Below are 15540 nucleotides of genomic sequence, written 5' to 3' on the forward strand. Positions count from 1 at the left end.
GTTATGAATGCTGTTTGTACCTGGCTATAACCACATGTTGAGCCCTATGGGTAAGGCTCTACACTAGGAGCCAGCACGTTACAAAGAAATAGTCTGTGGGGGAGACAGACATACAAACAATTAGCAACCAAAGTCTGGTTTGCTATAATGGGCCCAAATCACATAGGCACAAGTCCAGAAGCACTGCTCTCAGGAGAGGGAAAGATTTAAGCCAGATCTTAAAGGATGACTAGAAGCCGGCTAGTGGGTGGATGAGTCTCACTGATTATAAGGCATCTTTGAGGACGTGTCTGTGTTGTTAAGTTTCCTTTTCAGGTTTCTCCTTCTCTAGGTAATCTCTAAATATAAAGAGCCCCCCGAAGTTGAGAGGCCTAGGAGATCTAGAAATAAACCCCAACCTACATTTATTATCTCCATGACCTTTCCCCTCATTTGCATATCTAACTTCTCAACATCTTCACCTGGATGGTTAACAGACTTACCAAACTTACATTTACAAGAGCATTTATGGTAATTCGTTCCAGTTTTCCCTTAGGAGCCATCCTTGGTTCATCCTTCTCCTATTCACTGCATGTACAATTCTGCAGCAAGTCCTACAAGCTCTACTTCCAAAATATACTGAGGGTGAGCTCTCCCTCCCAGAGGCACACTCGCGCTTTTCGCCGTCCCCAGCCTCTACATTAAGCGCATTACCTTTGCCATTCTCTATCCTATACTCCCAGGGCCCTTATTTTGCCTCTGTTGATTTCTAACTAAACTTTCTCTTATAACACTGTGAATGTAACTCTCTCGTTTAATTTAATCCACTGCTACTGCAACACTGCCTTCATCTCTCCTTGGTTACTGCAGCAGCCTCCTAACAGGTCTGACAACTTCCACCCTTCTCCATCCAGCAGCAACGAATGATTTTTTTTTTTTTTTGAACCTAAGTCAGATCACGTCGCTTCCCTTCTTAAAACCGTCCTATACAACCAAACCCTTACCTTGGGCTAAAAGGCTCTGCTTGATCAGGCCCTGCCACTTCTCCATCACAAACCACTGTTCCACCCACCTGGCCGCCTCGCATTTTCCTCCTCAGAACACTTCCTGCTGGCTTCTTTTTCCGTCTATAAAGTTCTTTAGCCAGTCCCCCTTTTCTTGGATCTCCGTAAAACCTGGCCTTCTCGGAACAGCCTTACCCGATTTAGAGTGGCGCTCGCCAACCTCCCCCCCCTGCCGCCCCCGCCTAGTCTTTTACGAGTTCACCTGGTGTTATTGTCTTTGGGGGCATTTCTCACTTGCTGATATCTTCCTCATTGATCCACTTTTTAATTTTCTCCTGAACTCGAATAAAAAGTCATGGAGCGAAGCCTCCTTTAGTGGACCGAGGGGATTATCCCTATCCTAGAAAGTCTCTATATTTTGTACGGGCCTTCGTTTGGGTCAACCTTCACAGACTAACTGTTCTCGCCTCTGGAATTGCTCCTGCTATACAGTCGGGGATCCAAAGGATTCAGAATAGTTTCAGATGGGCCGCAATCCGGCACCCCGGTGTCCCCCAACCAGGCCTCCCCTTCCTGGCCCTCCGGCCGCTTCGCTCCGAAGGTTCTTCGGGCCAGAGGCGCTGACCCGGAGCCGCCCTCGCGAGGCTGGCCGGGGGGGGGGGGGTCACACAAAAGCGTCTCCTAGCAACGTCCCAGCCCTCCACTCCCACCCTATCCCTGCCCCAGGGGAGCCAACCCATTCCCCCAGTCTTCCGCGCCAGGAGTCCGCCTCTCCATCCTGTACACTCACGCAGCGTTACTCCTGCCTTCCCCCACCCACAGAAGCGCTACAGCCCTAGGCAGGCTGGGAGGAGGTGGCGCCAGGAGCCTTAGCTGAGCCGCGGCGGCCGACGGAGCTCCGGCCGGTCTTGCAGGCCAGACCAGACCAAACCACTGAGCGGACCTCTGTGGGAGAACTGCCCCAGGTCTGAGGTAGTCTCGAGCCTCCCTCAAACCTCAAACTCTAGCCCACCCTCCTCCCAACAGTATAGCCAACTTCATCCTCTCTCCCTGTTTTCCCTTTATCCCTTTCGCTATCTTTTCCCCTCTTCCAGCCTCCCAAATGGTTCAGTCCAGCTCCTCCTAGCCCTTCCTCCACGGTGCTAGGTCTTTGCCCTTACTTGGTGACGGCTTCGTACGTCTTTGCGTACGTCGTGATGCAATCTTCCCCATTCCCTCCCCGCCTGTCTTCCATTCTTACTCTCGGAGCCGGCTGCCTGCGGGGTTACCGGAAGTGATGATGCAGGAGGGATGGAGGGGCGGGGCTCCGGGGCGGCTGCGGCCGGTGGGCCGCAGATGAAGACGAGGCGGCAGCAGTGGTGGAGGAAGAGGCGGCGGCGGGGACGCCGGCGGCAGGGGTAGGGAGCCTGGAAACGCGAGCGGGGATGGTAGGTGGTTTGGACCCGCCGGGCCGCCGTCGTTTCCAGAAAGGGTTTGACTGGAGGAACCTCTGGAGCAACTGTGAGTTGGGGGGAGGGGTCGAGCAAAAGGGGGGAACATTTAGTGCTGAAGGGGCGGGGGTTGGGTACCTCGGAGAAAGGGGGGGAAGGGGAGGAGTGGAAGTCAGCGCCTTGTCTGGACTGGTTCCTCTGGAAGGAGAGGAGGTGAGGGGAGCCTGTGGCGTGTCAGCCGCAGGTCTCAGAAAACTTAACCTACTGTCCCTGCCTCCTCACCGCCAGCACCCCTCAACCCAGGGTTTGGGGGCTGGAGCTGCCCTGGAAGGGGTGCAGACTCTGGTCCTGTGCCCCGGGTAAGCGCTGGAAGGTGGGAGCCCAGGCGGGAGGTGAACCCCGGGCGGGAAGTGGTGGGTGAATCTCCAACTCCCTCCGCTCTCATTTCCTTCCCCACCCCCATCCTTCTCTATAATCATTAACAGCCCTGGAATTGAGGGGCTCAGACCTGAAGGCCTTTCTCTGCACCTTTGCTATAAACGATAACCATCAGTGCCCGAAGTAGTGGAGCTGGAGGCTTTGCCTGTATCCTGTGTAGGAAGTGGGACGAGGTGACAAATGTATTGTCTTTTTTCCCCATTGACTCTCACTCCTCATCCCCCTCCCCAACACACCCCTTATTTTCACGACAGTTTTCTCTGGTTAGGTGGTAATCGAGAGGGTTTCCTCCCACCCCCCTCTTTGTGGCACTTGATACCTTGGTCCCCCCTTTTGAATTTGGTGTTCAGCCTCCATCCAGATCTTAAATGCAAGCTTTGTAAATACTTCCGTTACAGGCTGTGTCATGTTGAGGGTACCTCTCACAGCCTGGTAACTCCTGCTTCAGATGAACATTTTCTCCAGTGAATACTGGAATTCCAGGGCCCTTGCAAGGATTTCTATATAGCATCATAACCCAGGAATCAAGATCTCTTGCTCTAAATACTTTCATTGTGAGGAATTTATATTTTGTCTACTCTTTTCAAAATGATTTGAAGTTAGACTAATTGTGGATTTCTGTGTTTCTACTTCCACCCACACTTCATGATGTACTTCAGAGAACAGAAAACCCCATGTTAATTTTTTGATTCTACACTTGGACAATAGTTCTTTTATGTATTTCTACATTTGTGTGTCTGGCACTGGAGTCTTCAGTGACACATTCAGCTTGTACTGATTACCATCTTATTTTGCTGATTCTTTTGTATAGGTGGTTTTAAATGGGAAAATGTGATCTGTTCAGTTTCGTTATAAAGAAGAACACAAACTAATAACGTGAAAAAATTATTTGAAGAAAGCAAAGAATGATTGAAAAGGTCTGTTTATTGATGTTCTGTTGGCTAAAAAAAAATCTCCAAGTAGCGTGCTTGCTCCTTCATCCTGTCACAGGGATTTCACAGTGAAATGTGAAGTGTGATGACTCATATTTCGTTGTTGATACTTTCTTTCGAAACCCTCTTTTGAATTTGGAACTCTGTTTTCTGAAGAACTTTAAGAAATAGCTTTGGGATCCTTTGGTTATGAAGAATGCATGAATCCTGACCCTCTGTGACTCGAGTGTAAATGCTTTGATTGTTACTAGTGACAGCATGTTTAGGTGTTTCACAGAAATGCAACAAAAGAATAACTGCTGCTCTCACCTGGAATTACTGATCTGGATCACCTGGAATAATTGATCTGGAATTACTGAATAAAAGGTCCAGAATTATTCATTCAATAGGCATTTGTGAATGGCTACATAGCCGGTTTCGGGCACTGGGGTGCAAAGATGAACATAAGCATAATCTCCATTCTTAGGCAGCTTACATTGGGGTGGTGACACACAATAAAGAAACAAATCATATTTTGATAAGTGCCAAAGAAAACAAGAGTCATGTGATAGAAAATGATGGGGATGCAGTCAAAGAACTTTCTGAGGAGGTGACTAAAAAGTAGCCAGCATGGGGAGGAGCCTCCTGGGTTGGAGTGATTTTGGCAAGTTTCTGGGGACTGGGAGGAAAGGGACAGGGTGGAGATGGGGTGGAAGGTCCAGGGAAGACAGGGAAGGGGCATCAGTAGTAACCAGAGCCTAGTAAGCAAAAGGGAGAGTGAAAAGAACCCAAGTCAAAGAGGTGGAGGCTTGGCAAATAAGGTGGAAAAGGGATAGAGAATGATGTTCCTTTTGAATCTTTCTATTGTTTTTCGTAGAGTCTTATCACTTACTGTTTTGTAGGTACTGATGGGCTATTGTAATCAAAAAAAGAGTCATCCTGCTGAGAGTGGGAGAGGAGTTGGCTATGGTCACCCGAGTCTTTTCTGGCAGCTAAAGCTCAAGTTCTGTGTTCATAATTCAGTGGATGTTCAATTGAGAATATATCTTTTTTCCTTGCAGGATTTTTGTCCTATATACCGCTATTTAAAACTGCTTAACGAGTACCCTGAATGTGTTTTAATATTCTCCTTTGATTCCAGTTGTGTATGAAGTTAAGGTAGAAGGTTGGGCAAGTGATAATAATACGCCCCTGTTGGTCTGTAAAGATGACCAGCAACATCTAAGTTGAAGTTGGTTTTAATAGGGAGGTAGGTTTTATGTTGCAATATTTCCACTCGTGTCTGGTCCACTGATGACCAGTAATACTCAGCTGAGATGTGGGTTGGTGCTAAAAGTTCACTCAGTGGATTACATTAGGTAAATGGCCATTGTGGGCCCATTCCCACTGTATCTGCGTCTTTGGACTGGCATGTAACCATTTTTGCTTTTTGTTGGGGTCATTCATCTCCAATAGTCAGCTACTCTTCAGCATCACCTTGACAAGATTGTCTGCTTGAAAGGACCAGTCTGGACTCCTTGATTTGGTTCTCTTGAACCGTGTTAAAGTGGGCTAAAACAGAATAAGCTGTTTTCTTCTTTTAAACCCCACAACAGTGATTAGTGTGTTCTTTGAGTGAATTGGTTTTTGAGTTGGGGTTAAAAGACTTAAATGTTGCTTGGTCTACTTGTATTAAAGTCAGTATTAGAAATGCTAACTAAAACCTTTTAGTGTTTGGAGAAAACAGTCAGAAATTGAGGACTTGTCACCTGTTGTAGGTTCTAGTGATTCAGTAGCATGGGTAGGTGGATTGTCAGAATGTAAATTAAATGCTTCCTGGGCAGTCTTGAAGGGGACGGAATAGAGGGCCTGGTACTGAATTACTAAATTCCAACTTGAGTGTAAATAGAAAGTCATTTAGTTATCAAGCAAGTGACCAGCGTGTACAGCTAGGGTGAGGCAGACAGTACACTCTACCCTTTGTACTGCAGAGTAGCTCAGAGGAATGGACAATTCCTTTGTGATTCTCCATATGTTGGGGGTGGGGAGGCCCCAAAAAACCCCATAATTTATTTATTCTTACATGTTTAAATTTAAACTTCAGTGACCTTCAGAGTATTCTCCACTTGATGCAGTACTCCTGTTGAGACACATTTTTTCCATTGCTCAGTTTTTGAATTCATCAATTTCGACACCTGTTTTGTTTCACTTCTTCCATGTCTGCAAAATGCGTCCCTTTGAGGACTTTTTTCATCCTGGGAAACAAAAAAAAAAAAGTCATTCGGGCGAGATGAGGTGAATAGGGAAGGTGGGGAAGGGGGGGAAGTGCTGTTTTTGGTCAAAAATTGCTGAACATTGAGCGTTGTGTGGGCAAGTGTGCTTCTAAATCACCCATCATGAAATGTGCAAATGTGTTGAAAGAGTCTTCAAAAAAAATTCACTGATGCTAAACACAGCCTCTCACAACAGTGCCAGCTGTTACACTGATACAGGTAGGTTCCCAGAACACTCCCCTAGTGGGGAAAGCATGTAACTACAAGGGGCCCACCCTTCAGAACATAATTCCATTGTGGGGTTTTTTTGGGGTTTTTTTTGGAGCCACTCTCCCTATATATCCATGAGAATAATTTGACTTTGGCCTAGGTTATAGAATTTTGCACTTTGTGTCCTAAACCTGGGTTATACATGCTCCAGTCAACAGATTATTTTTTAAATACATGTTTTATTGATCATTCTATTATAGTTGTCCCATTTTTTTCCTCCCCTTTATTTCCTTCCACCCTGCACTGCCCCACCCCACAACAGTCCCCTCACCCCCCCTTAGTTCATGTCCATGGGTCGTACATATAAGTTTTTTGGCTTCTCCATTTCCTATACTATTCCTATCCTCCCCTGCCTATTTTGTACCTACAATTTGTGCTGCTTATTCCCCATACGTTTTTCCCCCATTCTTCCCTCTCCTCCTACCCTCTGTTTTACTGTTCATAGTTTTTGATCTTCTTTTTCTTAGGTAAGTCCTTTTAACATTTCATGTAATAAAGGCTTGGTGATAATGAACTCCTTTAACTTTACCTTCTCTGGGAAGCACTTTATCTGCCCTTCCATTTTAAATGCTGGCTTTGCTGGATAGAGTAATCTTGGATGTAGGTCCCTGCTTTTCATGACTTTGAAAACTTGTTGCCAGCCCCTTCTTGCCTGCAAGGTTTCTTTTGAGAAATCAGCTGATAGTCTTATGGGAACTCCTTTGTAGGTAACTGTCTCCTTTCCTCTTGCTGCTTTGAAGATTCTATCCTTAACTTTAATCTTGGGTGACTTAATTATGATGTGCCTTGGTGTGTGCTTCTTGGGTCCAACTTCTTTGGGACTCTGAGCTTCCTGGATCTTCTGGAAGTCTATTTCCTTGGCCAGATTGGGGAAATTCTCCTTCATTATTTTTTCACATAAGTTTTCAATTTCTTGCTCTTCCTGGAGAAAATCAAGAGGGCAGAAGAGTGAATGGAAGTCACACTGACCTCCTGCTAGGACCAATCTGGAATTACAACTAAATTGTGGAGAAATCACCTGGAGCAAATAACTAAACAATAGTGAGAGAAGAACCTTATAACCTCGGACAGAATGAAGAATCAGCATTAGCACAACCTAACTGGTAAGGAATGCGATAGAGACTGGAGAAGGCAGGTAGGGTCCCACAGGCGGCAGCACACCAGAAGGAGATTGAAATGGCCAGTTGGATCCTTCTGAGAAGACCGGGGTCTACACCATAAGCTGGGATCTCCAGCCTACAGCATCAGAGCCCAAAAAGTACAGATAACAGCCAGCTGCGAAAAGCAGCAGCGTTGCTCACTGCCAGAGACTGGTGGCTGGAGACACAAAGAGTCTTTTAATGAACCAAAAGATAAATTTTTATTTGCAGCCACTTACCCTGGTTTCCAACAAAGGCATGGGTAGAGGTGGCAGAGACATCTGAGGGGAGACTGAGGAAGGAGTCTTTGGGGAGAGAATTGAGAGAGTAGGGATCCTGGTGTTCACTCCTCTCCCATATCGCAGCAGCCATCTTGCTCAGGCAGACCACTCCCCCAAGTGGCAGCAGCGTAGGAGGACACAGTAGCCCAGCCCCCAGGAGGGACTCTGCCCAGGCCCAGTGGTGCTAAAGCCTGACTGCTGAGTACAGAATGGCAGCCACAAATAGTAGATCCCTGGCTAAAGCGGGTACAGAGTGGTCTAGAGACACTTGAGGAGAGACCGGAGATGGAGGTTTTAGGGAGAGAACAGAGAGAGAAACTGTCAGGATTCTAGTGCTGAATCCTCCCCTCATACGGCAGCACCCATTTGAGTCAGGCAGACCACTCCCCTGAGCAGCGGCACCATGAGAGGACCCAATAACCCCACCCCCAGGAGAGACTCTGCCCTGCCCTGTGGCATATAAGCTTGACTGCTGAGTGCAGAGTGACTAGATTAACAGCTGAAGGAGACAGCCACAGGCAGTAGATTCCTGGAAGTCTCGAAACACTGCCTGCGGGCAGAGAGGGGAATGAATCATCTGACATCATCAGAGACAGATCCAGAAAGAAAAAACAGTGGTCTTTTACCATAGAAGTTCACACCACAAAGTCAGGATATCAAGACATCAGTTTAAAAAGCAGAAGCAAAAAAGAAGAGTCTCACAAATAATGGGAAGACAAAAAAACACCCCTCAGTCAAAAGGAAAGGAGGAATCCCCAGAAAGAGAGTTAAATGAAATAGAGGCAAGTCAGCTATCGGATATTGAGTTCAAAACAACAGCTCTAAGGAAGCTCAGTGAGCTCAGAGAGAATTACCAACAACTACAGGGAAAGTATGAGGAACTTACTGGAAATCTATTAGCATGAAAAAGGACAGAGAATTTATCAACAAGACGCAAGAGGAAATGAAGAATACAGTTTCTGAATTGAAGAACACAGCAGAGGGAATCCAAAGCAGGCTAGATGAAGCAGGGGATTGAATCAGTGAGCCGGAGGATAAGGTAGAAAAAAGCTCCTAGAAAGAGCAAGAAATCGAAAAAAGACTTAAAAAGAATGAAGAGGCGTTTAGGGAAATGCAGGACAACCTGAAACGTAATAATATCCATATAATAGGGATACCAGAAGGAGGAGAAGAAGAGCGAGAAATAGAAAATCTGTTTGTAAAAGTAATGATGGAAAACTTCCCTAATTTGGGGAGAGAAAAAGCCACTGAAGTCCAGAAAGCAGAGGCTTCCATTCCAGAGGAACCCAATGAGGTGCACTCTGAGACACATCATAATTAAAATGGCAAATATCAAAGACAAACAGAGAATCCTAAAGTCAGCAAGGGATAAACGGGTAGTAACCTAAAATGGAGCCCTAATATGGCTAGCAGATGACTTCTTAACAGATTACTACAAGCCAGAAGGGAATGGCAAGAAATATTCCAAGTCATGAAAAGCAAAGTCCTGCACCCAACACTGCCCTACCCAGCAAGGCTCTCAATTAAAATGGAAGGTGAAATATGGAGTTTCCCAGACAAAAGAAGGCTAGAAGAATACACCTCCACGAAACCAGCATTGAAAGATATGCTAAAGGGACTGCTTTAAGAAGATGAAGAAAAAGTCTATGAATACCCAGTTCCTTTCACAGTCACCAATACTTGATATTACCAATATTTTTAATACTTATTAATCGGATTGTGACAATGATGCGTTTAGTTGTTATTTTTTGAAACTAAACTGTTCTTATATATTTCTTGCCTATTTCTCTTATTTTTAAAAAGCTTTAAATGACTTTTTGGTGTTCTTTATCCATTTATTAACTAAATGTAGAAATTTTCTCTAGAAAAAAACAAACTATTAACCTTTTTTTGGATGTGTTGCAAAAACTTTCATATTCTATTACTTGTCTTGACTTTTTTATATGTATATTACTATATAGTCCTAATATAGTCATATTGTCGATATTTACTTTATAGTTTCTGGGTTTGATTATGTTATATCAGGATAAGAAAAATATTATTTTGTATTTTTCTCCTAAAACTCCTTAGGTTCTACATACTGATTTTTTACTCACCTGAATATTTTTTGTGTAATGTGTGAAATAGTGCTTTACATTTGTTTTATTTCAAGCAATAGTGGTCCATGCACCTTATTTGTTGAATAAGTCTTATTTTCCCCATTGATTTGAAATATCAATTGAATCATATATTACATTGTTAGGCAGATATATTTGTGTGTTTCTAGAATGCTCATTATAATTCATTGATCTACTTGATTATTTCTGCGCTTGTGTCATGTTTTAATTGCTGAGACTTTATAATGGATTTAAATTTTTTAATATTTTATAATGGATTTTGATATTTAAATAAATAAATTCTGCATAAAAAAAGAGAAAGAAAGAGGAACTCCTACCTTTTGCGACAACATTGATGGAGCTGGAGAATATTATGCTAAGTGAAATAAGCCAGTTGGCGAAAGACAAATACCATATGACCTCACCTATAAATGGAATCTATTCATCAAAATAAACTAATGAACAAAATAAACCACAGACATGGAAACATGGAGCAGTCTGAAAGAGCCCAGAGCGATGGGGAAGTGGACCATGTTGGAAAGAAGGGGAAGGGACTAGACAAAAAGGTGTGTTAAAGTCCCATGGACATGGACAACAGTGTGGGAATTGACTGTGGACGGGGGAATGGGTGGAGGAGGGCAAAGGGGGAAAAATTGAGAAAACTGTAATAGTATGAACATGACTTAAAAAAAAAAAAATTTCTTGCTCTTCCTCTCCTCTTTCTGGCACCTGTTTGATTCAGATGTTGGAACATTTAAAGTTGTCCCAGAGGTTCCTAAGCCTCACCTCATTGTTTTGAATTCTTATTTCTTAATTCTGTTCTGGTTGAGTGTTTATGTCTTCTTTCTGCTCCAAATCGCTGATTTGAGTCCCAGTTTCTTTCCCTTTACTGATGATTCTCTGTATATTTTTCTTTATTTCACTTAGCATAGCCTTCGCTTTTTCCTCCATTTTGTGACCATACTCAACCAAGTCAGTGAGCATCCAGATTACCAGTGTTTTGAACTGTGCATGATAGATTTCCTATCTGTTCATTGCTTAGTTCTGTTTTTGGAGCTTTGATCTATTCTTTTATTTGGGCCATATTTCTTTGTCTCAGTGTGCCTCTTAAGTTGGAAGGGGCGGAGCCAGAGGTATTCGCCAGGGTGGGGCAACCGAGGTCCGTGAGTTGTGACGCTGTGTGGAGGAGGGGTCCGAGAGGGAACAATGCTGCTTGCTTCTCTCTCTGCCAGCTTTTAGTCACTTCCCCCACTACCCACAAGCAAATTGGGCCCTTCTAGTGTCCATTCCCAGGTGGGAGGGTTTGTCTATATTCTTGGACCCTGTGGGTTTGTCCAGTGGACTGTCCTGTGAGGCTAGGAGTTTCTCCTGCTGCCACAACCCCCACAGGTTTTTACCTTCAGAGGTTTTGAGGCTTTCTTTTCCCACACTGGAACCCTGGATTGGGCAGTCTTTTTCGCTCCCCCCGCCCCCCAGCAGTTCCTCTGGTTTATCCACATGCGAATTTGTGACCACCTGGTCTGCCACCTGCTGCCTCGCCCTTCTAGTTCTCTAGTCACTGCCTTGCTGCTGGGCCTTTCTGCCCCAGTGGCCAGTCTCACCCCTCCTACCCCTCTGGATTAATGTTTCTTCTTTAGCTCCCTGATTGTTGGACTTCCATGCAGTTCGGTTTTCTGGCAGTTCTAGTTATGTTTTGTTTTTAAATTTGTTGTTGTCCTCCTTTTGGTTGTGGAAGGAGGCAAGGTATATCTACCTATGCCTCCATCTTGGCTGTAAGTCTAGATTATTAAGATGTGCTCTATTCATCTTTATTTCAGTGGTTTATTATAACTCATGTATGAAAATACCCTGTAGGCTGAGATTTATTAGCCTGTTTGGAGACTGGTTGCTCTCTTCTAATTTCCTAAAGGGTGTTGGGTGGGTAGGAGGGGACTTGAGCACCGAGATAAGCCATTGATTTCTACATTGGGCACTAAACGTGTCTGGTGAAAGACTCCACAGATCTAAATGAATTTAGAATCTAGGAACTGGGCTTTATTCTAGGTTACCAGTGAATTTGTTTCTGAAACCTTGAGGGATTTTGGATGAACTTCTGAAAGGTGGACAACCTAGAGCCAGATGATTCCACTTGCTATTAGAGCTGTGGGTATTTTGCATTGCATTAGATGACTTAATTTGATTTTGCTACCGTTTTTTGTAGATGTGCTGCATAATGGAATTGCACACTGGCTGCCAGTTGATCTGAGGTGAAAGATGGGGTAACTCAGATTGAAACAATGGTAATTACACAGTGGTGATTACCTGTTAACTTCCATTTCCCCTGCTCTTGATAACTTAATTACCTCCTTTATCTGTTTACAAATGTTGATACCAGTACACCAGGATCAGGTCTTCCTAAATGTTCTGAAGCTCTTTGCACCGTAGAACATTGTGTGTAATTGAGTTACTGTGTTTGAATTCAAATCAAGTTTCACTAGTTCTTGTGTCTGTTTTTGTAGGTAATGGAGGTTCGTATTTCTTTGGAGGTAACAAGGTCATTACCACAGCATTTGATTGGCGAATGACTACAAAATTGAATTTAACATATTTTAGTGAAGTAACAGAAAACGTTGGAAGTGGCTCAGACTCTAATTCTTTGAAGTTGGGATGTGGAAAGGAGAAAAAGGGAAAGGCAAAATGCCAAGTGATTTTGAAAATGGTGCAAATGAGACCTTATTTAACAGTGTACATCAGAATAGGGAAGCTTAGTAAGCTGTTTTTCCATGGTGATTTGCTTTTGTTGTGGTAAATAAGCCACCTATAGCCAGCACTCTCCCCTATACCAACCTGATTGCAGGGAGTGGTAGGGCATCCTATTGATGACTTCTCCTGAGGGCTTGGCCTGCTCTTGAGTGTCCTGTGAGCTGTGCTGGATTGTTGGGTTTCTGGCTGAATTGCAGCATGGAAGCTTAGGTTGCATAACGGTGGGAAGCCTTATCCATTTCCTCTTCTGCCCTGCTCTGGTGGAGGGCTCAGCCTCAACACCTGGAGACTGGAAATAATTCTGTCTCTGAGGCCTGTAGATACAGACTAGATATGATGACTGACTGAGGATCTTGGATAGTAACACTGCGCATGTAGGCCTTCTCATTTTTGGAGATGTTTGTTTAGCAATTTTTTGTAACCAGTGCTACAGTCTCTGCTTGTTAGTCTAGAGGACTGTCAGAAATATTTGCTCTCTTATCTGATTAGCAGATTGTGTCCATCATATCAAGACAGCAGAGTTTAGTTATAGCTTTTACCTCTCATCAGTTGGTGAAGGGTTTGGACTCTGCAGTTATTGCCTGAAGTGGGTTGGTGTATGACCCATAATTTTGATTTTGAACAAGACTGAAGTCATAGCATTAAGTATATAGAATGCAATTAACTCTTCTTTCTCCAGTTTAGGAAGAAGCAGGAAAAAGATCCTCAAAAAACCTTAGGATATATCTAGTATAATACTTTTTTCAATCTTGGCTTTGGGGACCCCTCTCCGGAGTCATTGCTAGGGAATGCAGGGATGAGAGGGCTTTGATGTCTTCCTTCCATTTCACCCTACTATGCTTCACTCTGAAAATTACTTTAATATTGTTATATTGGTTTTCCCCATAAGATTTCAGTGGAATGGAATATTCTGAAGTTGATTCAAGCATTGCAACACATTGAAAAGCATTGATTTAGTAGGGAAATGGAAATCTAGAAAGGTTAGTAAACTCACTTTTAAAGTTACAGAGCAAGGTACTGTTAGCTACAGAACTAGACTCAGGCCTTCTCTGCATTAATTTTGTTCTCTGATTTACACTGCCTCATATATGTTATTGTTGGTACCTTACAGTTTGTTTGAGTTTAATTGAATCCAAACATTTTAAAACAAACTCTTGTTCTTTTAGAGAAGATTCCCTAGAATCAGCTTTGAAGCATATGCAAAATGAAGTTATTGATGGTAGTGGTACTTAGTTAAGTAGCTGACCTTTTTCCTCAGACCATTTCTGAAAGTGACAGCAGGACTTCCAAATAGGAGTTGAGTCTTTATCACTCCAAATTCTTAAGCTAAACTAGTGAACCTGCTGTGGGGAACACCTTTGCAAAGTGCCAAGTTGAATACTTCTTCCCAGTGACCTGCTCTGGAATCTGAACAGGGAAACCCAGCTTCCAAACACATCTGTGGAAATAACAGTGGCCATGTCCTTTTTCATATGTGAAGCAAATTTATTTTCAGTTGAATACTTGCTTTGTTTCTACTTTATGACTACCTAGTGCTATTCTTTAAACTGGAGGGGAAAGTCAAGAGGACCACTGCCATGAGGATCCTTGGTAGCAGGACTGTGCACATGCTGCAAGTCCTTTTTCCTTGGAGAAGGCATCTTTCCCAATTGTGACATTTTCTTTCTTCTAAGTGAGTAGACTTCAACAGTGAGGAATGATATAGTGAATATTCTGGTGTCGATTTTAAAGACTATTTCCATGGCCCTGGCTGGTGGCTCAGTTTGTCGGATCATTGAACACCAAAAGGTTCCAGATTCGATTCTGGGCCAAAGCACTTATCTAGATTGCGGGTTTGATCTCCTGTTGGGGCGTGTACCAAAGGCAACTGAGCAATGTTTCTCTCTCACATTGATATTTTTCTCCCTTCCTCCCTCTCTTTAAAAAAAAAAAAAAAAAAAAAATCAATAAACATATCCTCAGGTGAGGATAAAAAAGAGTATTTTCATGGTTCTTGTAGTCAGTTTTTCTTTGAAATAACTAGTCATTTCTCTAGTCATTTACTCAAAACAGTTGGTTATAGCTGATGTCTATTATAAGGAACATTTTGCTTGGGGGTTTCCTAACACTGAAAGAGAAAAGTCTGGAGACCTTTCTAGAGGCAGTTTTGTTGTGGGGGAGGAGGAGGAGGAGGAGGAGGTGCTGCTGGTGGTGGTGATGATGGTGGTATTGTGGACTGGGTGTATAGGGTAAAGAGAAATGCCTGTTGTGGTCCAGCTGGAAATGTGTAGACAATGCCCACAATGGCACTTGCTGTGGGAAGAATGGGTGAGGAACAAGTAGGCCTAGAAGATGGCCCAACTCCAGGAAATACCATTCACAAGGAGGGGGTTGGGGGCCTGTACAATTGAGTAATCAGTGGCCCTGACCACAATTGACTTCTTCCATGACTGGAATTGGTATTCCTGATGGGGAGGGGTGTATGCAGGGACTCAGAGGCTGGTTTGAACAGATCGATCTTCAAGATTGACTTGTTACTCATGATTGACAGTTTATGGAGTACTGGCCTAATTTTTTTTGAGATCTCTGGCTCCTTTGACTTCATTTTTGACAGAATTGGTAGACAAGAGGGAGTGTCATGTCCTTGGGTCCATTTGAGTTTGGATTCAAGTACATGTTGAGGCAAATACAAAGTGGTGTCTCTTTGTCATTTAACAATGTCTGCTATCGACAGGGACCAGTTACATGTAAACTATTGAAGTGTAATATACAGTTCTCATGGGAACTGTAGTAAATGTGAAATAAGTCATAATTAAAATTAATAAATCAATTTTAATTTCATACTTATAACAACATTCCTGTTCCCAGTAGCAGATGAAAATAGTTTTCTGGTCCTTTTTACAAAGAGGTGTTTTACCAGTTACTTGCGGATAGGGCAAGAATCCTATTAGTGTTGAAAACTTTAAGCAGGGCTCTGAATTGGTGATAGCAGTGGATTTAATGATTATATCAAGCAGGG

The 15540-nt window shown here is 43.5% G+C and overlaps 1 protein-coding gene across 3 annotated transcripts in view; it reads left to right on the top strand.

The window, feature by feature from the left end:
- Positions 1-2309: 2309 nt before the first annotated feature.
- The window catches only part of DCUN1D3 (defective in cullin neddylation 1 domain containing 3), a 52862-nt gene continuing 39631 nt past the window's right edge, over positions 2310-15540 (top strand). For 2 of the 3 annotated variants that reach the window (XM_054580926.1, XM_054580924.1), the window contains exon 1: positions 2390-2483. The gene's annotated coding sequence lies outside the window, so the exon portion shown is untranslated. The other variant, XM_054580925.1, reaches the window with a different exon arrangement.

This window comes from Pteronotus mesoamericanus, unplaced genomic scaffold (assembly GCF_021234165.1).
Source record: "Pteronotus mesoamericanus isolate MK-2021 breed Mesoamerican mustached bat unplaced genomic scaffold, CSHL_Meso_final contig_64, whole genome shotgun sequence".
NCBI classification, from domain to species: Eukaryota; Metazoa; Chordata; class Mammalia; order Chiroptera; family Mormoopidae; genus Pteronotus; species Pteronotus mesoamericanus.